The 5,683-nt window shown below is 35.9% G+C and overlaps 1 long non-coding RNA gene across 2 annotated transcripts in view; it reads right to left on the bottom strand.

Moving 5' to 3' along the window:
* LOC139979947 (uncharacterized) overlaps positions 1-5,683 on the bottom strand; it is a 111,842-nt gene that overhangs the window by 101,022 nt on the left and 5,137 nt on the right. The window lies entirely within an intron of this gene.

Below are 5,683 nucleotides of genomic sequence, written 5' to 3'. Positions count from 1 at the left end.
CTGTGGGGGGCAGGGGGCAGGGGAAGGGGTGCCGGGGGAAGTGGGTCGTGGGCAGGGACAGGTGGCAGGGGCAGAGGGTAGGGGGCAGAGGGTAGGGGCAGGGTGCAGGGGGAGTGGGCGGGCGCGGGGGCAGGCGGAAGGGGCTGGGGCCGAGGGCAGAGGGTAGGGGCAGGCGGAAGGGGCTGGGGCCGAGGGCAGAGGGTAGGGGCAGGAGAAGGGGGGCAGGGGGCTATTACCGAAGCTGTGCTCGTATAACAACACATATCAATTCCATTAAATGACAATATATGCTTTGAAGAAATATTGCAAGCTATTCTAAATAAATCTAGCAAATTGTTCGAAATTGATTAACAAACCGTTTTCGTTTCTAATTACAATGATACGGGGACACGAGACCCAGTTGTTGCTTCCATCAATGAATTCGGCTAACAAAAATATATATATTTACAGGCAGAATATGTCTAATGGTGGGTATTTCATTTGGTTATCCGACAAAGTGACCTTCTTCTTGGCTAGAACTTCCATATTAATAACTTAATTAATTGCATAATTGTCTGCCAGAACGAGATTCGTTACTTTTTCTTTATCAGAAAAATAAGTTTCTGACATAGTTAGATGTATCATCTACCACCGTGTAACTGCATAGCTTTTGTAGTCTACCATTCTCCCCCCCCCACAACCCCCCCCCCCTGTCCCATCACACATCCCTCTCTAGCTCGTTCAGGCGTTAACCCATTCTTGCATATCATTTAGTTACCAAACTATACTTTATATAGGCTATAACAGGTGACGAAGTACGGTATATTACTTCATATTATACACAAGGTCGGCAATTAAAACGAGTGAAATATCGTATAGTAAGTGATATTTTACAAAAAAAAGTATCACCTGGGGAATATAAACAGTGTGTGAATGTACAGTTATTTCTTATAAAGCTGACTGGGGCTTACTAACTATCTGAATGATCTTAATGTCTGCTTTGTGGTTTAAGAAAAATAAAAAGTTGAATAAAACCAAAGACGCTTATTCGTTTTGATATTTTAGATCGTATGAAGAAACCAAAAAGTCCAAAATGTTGGGAAGTCATTTGTAATATGGAATCAAATCCTAACTTAGTGAATATAATATATATACATATATATATTTATATATATATATATATATATATATATATATATATAAGAAGGCCTACGTTTTTGTAAATAAACTATGTTAATATAAATTCTAAAACTGATCATTCTTAAGGTACTTTCATTTTCTTGTTCTCTGTTCTCTGTTAGATTTACATGAGATATGATTCCTCTCAGAATATATAAGAAAATATCCTGAAAGTTAAAGACTTCGATTTCATTGTTGTAGTCAATCAAACAAATACCGCAAAATGTCTGCTTCCCGAGTGCAAATTCCCTCGCGGCAAAGGAAGCATAGATTCATGACTATGATTTTATTCACTGAAGGTATATGAATTATCACGTGACATGATTAAAAACAAAACTATTGACGAGAGAATGTTTAGCGTTGGTTCCATTTCTTATTCCATTGTATGCAAAAACCATTTGATAATATTTCTACTTTTAAATTAAACAGTTAAAAGAAATGAATTCTGATTTTTTTCTGGAAATATTAGGATTCGTTGGCGTTATGATGACGTAAGTGTGATTTACATAATAAAGCTAACTGTCGACGGTAGCGTGTATGTGTGTGTGTGTAGTGTGTGCCATTGTTTTGTATTGTGACTGATGACTTAAACAAAGAAAGTCCTCAGACGTCAATTCAAAAGAATTTCCTGTGCGTGTGGAGTATATACTTCTTCACGTATTTGAAAATTAACGCTCGATCGTTGATTGAAGAAAACTATGAGTATTCTTTTGAGGATTTAAAAATCATTTTTTTTAAGAACCATCGACTGTTGAAAATTATCTCGAGACAGACAATAATTTCTTCCTTAAGTTACTTGAACAATGAACGAAAAATCGGTTCTCCTGCTAAAATAATTGACTATCGTTCGTAAAAGTATTTTGTAGGCGGTTTGTTTAGTGAAACTAAATAATAACGCATGGCTAGAACAAAACGACATATACCGTGATAGTGTTTGACAACTCATTTATGCAAATTAAGGAGAGGGACTTCATTTTTTTGTCTTGGGTTTCTGTCTGCCAGGTACAACAACCTATGTTTGTGGTATCTTTCGTATGTATGCATGTGGTTTAGTTGTAGGAGGGGGGGGGGGGTTAGGTTATTGTCGATTGCTTTGTTTTTTTTCTTCTTTATTATTAATGACCTAGACTAAAAGAAAAATCAAGAATCCTTTCATAAGCAAATACTTTGTTTCCCACTCTAATTTGAGTTTTCCCTTTCAAATGGGAGTTGATTTAATGTTTTTTTCTTCTTAATACGTAAAGGATAAATTCTGTAAATCGAAACATAATCTTTGCTTTTTTCTTTTTTCTTCGTCTGCCCCATCCTCTTACCCAACCACTCAGCCACACACCCCTTCCACCATCACCCCCTCCCACCCCCCTATCAGTATCACGACCCTAGTCTTCCCTGGGTGTACTACCGAGTCTCGAAATGAAAGCAAAATAATATTTGGATATTGAAATTGTATTGCATCATCGTTCTTATCATTTTAAAATTGACATTTCCGAATAACATTATTGTTTTACACATAAAATTTACATAGTATAAAATTTGCGAACAAACTTCCTAATTTAACCCTCCTTCCACCCCTCTATATACTTTCATTAGAATGTCATCTCAATTCTTATTTACATACGTTATTAACTAAAAACAAATGTACAGGAAACTTAACCTTTCTAACTTAATAGGTCATAGGTATTGCTTCCACGAAAAGGAACTAAATGGTTACAACAACAAAAAAGTCTTTTGCCGTGGGCCGTTTTAATCTACCGAAATTATCCTCTAAGATTAAGAGGGTAAATTAGGCAATTAAATTGAATCGACCACTAAGAAACATTTTCGGATGTTTCCGGGTGTCCGTAAAAAAAAGCATGGTTTGACCTTTATTTGAATTTCTGTAACACGTGACAAGCAATACGGATAACCTTACGAGGAGACACAAGCCCAAACCATCATATTTAGCTTAGATGACAAATATCTTTGTGAGGTGCAACGCCCCCCCCCCCCCTACCCCCGCCCAAACAGCTAAGAAAACCTTACTCCGGTTTGGGGGGAGGTTTCCTTATTTCAAATCAAAGTTCACATCTGGGAGTCCTCATTTTGTCAATCTGTGATATCGTAGTACCACTAGGATGTGATACTTTGCTCAATCTATCTATTTCTCAGTGTTGGCAATTATTGGGAAACCACTACCAGCATTAGGTTATGTTAAGTATCGCAGTATTTTAGATTCAGTCATTTTTAGAATCCCATCTCCATTTACAGAAATTAAACATTGTTAAAAAATAAATACATCATATGTTATAATAAGCACATGTGGCTCGATGACGTCATATTTTAGATTTGTGTGATAACTTGAGGATCATTAAATTTGTAATATCTCCCAAAAAGGAATTGTATTTTTCTAAGCTGTTTGGGGGGTGGTGGAGGGCGTGAGGGAGGGGGGATTTGTTCATGATCTTCATGCCTATCACACAGACTAAATAATGATGTTTGGGTTTGTGACTCATTTAAGTACACACACCGTGTACGCTGCCAAACAATGCATAATACAACGAACCATGATTCCATTTCTTAAAGGTTAAATAAAAAATGATCGGCGAGAAATGATTTTAATAATAACTTAATAAATCAAGAAAATAGTAGAATGTTATTAGAAAATGTGGGCGAATTAACCGAAATTTTAATACATGATTCAGTCGTCCCCTTAAAATTGTGAAGAATCTGATTTCGAACATATATAGCGATACGCTATAACATAGATGCCTCCTATCGTAAGGAACAGTTTCTTGACAAAATTTGTGACGTCAAATAATAACATGACCTTTGACAGATTTAAATTTCTTTAACAATAAAACTGCATTTTGCGTTGAACATACTGATATCCCATAATAATCCAGACTATTAACTTATCTACTGCATTTGAAAAATATCAATCAAGAAATATTGTGCGCGCTTGGACCAGTACACTATTATAGGCGTTTAATACATTTATTGGTAACAACACATTATTTATTGTCTGGGTGACAAATTGTCATATTTAAATAAAAATTACTCCCTTTTGTTTGAGTGGGGCAAACTGATAGAGCGAAATTAATAATTAAATAATGAATTTCAATCATATTTTTGCATAATAGTCAAACTGGTGATCAAGCGCAGAAGAAACAGTGCTAACTAGTATAAGCATATGTATATAACTGTTGTCACAGGGGCTATAGCTTAAACTATGCTTATTTTGCCCTCATGTGTCGCCCTCAAATTGTTAACGTGTCGTGTATTCGATAATGATTCTTTCCTGTATGCATATGTACGCTTTCGTTCATTCACCAACAACAAAGTTAATATCTCAAAATAAGATAATTAAATGTCTCACAATCTTATTATATATATATATAGCTGGCATTAAAAGGTATGTGATCAAATTTGTACCATCGGTGACCACTTAGATTTATTCTAGGATATTTTGAGACAATACTGTTTCAGTGTGAAGATCATTACTCTCTAGGTTTGAAGCAAAACTTAAAATAAAAAGTCCTGCATTGGAGAATTGAAACAAGCAGCTTTTTCCTCATGTATCATTCCCAATGCTCCCATTCATCTTCCCCTGCCCTCCCACGCCCTCACCACCGCCCAAGCTTCCTAATAAACACTCTCTCCTTATCTCTCATTCCTGTCTCTGAAGATCATTTAGTATGATATTTGACAGTTCTTGAAACGCTCGGAAAAACGCTATTTTCATGTACTCGTGGGCGAAAATGATATTTCAGGAATGTTTTTTTTTTGTGGTTTTCAAGTCACTTTACAACATTTTTTACTTTTTGCATTTCAAGTTAATAAGCTCTGCGTCAACACAGAAAGGTCGACATCTGAGAACTGGGGTCAAAGGTAAACCATTTTATTACAATCGAAACTATGAATCTATTTTAACAATGAGATCTTATTAACATCTGAATGGAATTGTTTTTTGTTTTTGTTTTTTATGATGATGATTATTATTTCTCTTTACGCGTTTATCTAATTCCATAATAGATACATTAATGCATGCAAGTCTATTTGCGAACACCCCAAACTGTTAAATATACATTTGGAAAGTAAAAAACCATAAAAGCCATTGCCAACAATTTGCAACCCAAATTATTATTCCGTACTAGTAAGCAAACAGTTTGAAAAGTTGAAAACGCAGTTAGTGTCATAAATTTTACCTGTACTGACTAAAGTTACCATTTGCATAGAACGTTCTGCGAAGGTTGTTTCATATATTTTAACAAAATGCAAGTAGAAGACTGAACACCATAAAATTCCACCAGACCACTGGACGGCGTTACAAAGTGAGAATAAAACCGTTTTGAAATCAACAGGGGAGGTAGGAGGGGGGCAGGATCCAGGATTTTATCGAGAAAGAGATGTGACGTTGGGGTCGTTGAAGCCAATTCCCATATAGAGGGTGTCGGAGTCATTATCCAGAGAGAAAAAAATTGTCATGTGCATATGCAATTGTCATATGCATTCTAAGATATACTATACTAAGAATATTAATCAGTTG

The sequence above is a fragment of the Apostichopus japonicus genome, chromosome 14 (genome assembly GCF_037975245.1).
Source record: "Apostichopus japonicus isolate 1M-3 chromosome 14, ASM3797524v1, whole genome shotgun sequence".
In the NCBI taxonomy this organism is placed as follows: domain Eukaryota; kingdom Metazoa; phylum Echinodermata; class Holothuroidea; order Aspidochirotida; family Stichopodidae; genus Apostichopus; species Apostichopus japonicus.
This window is presented reverse-complemented; position numbering and strand designations above follow the sequence as displayed.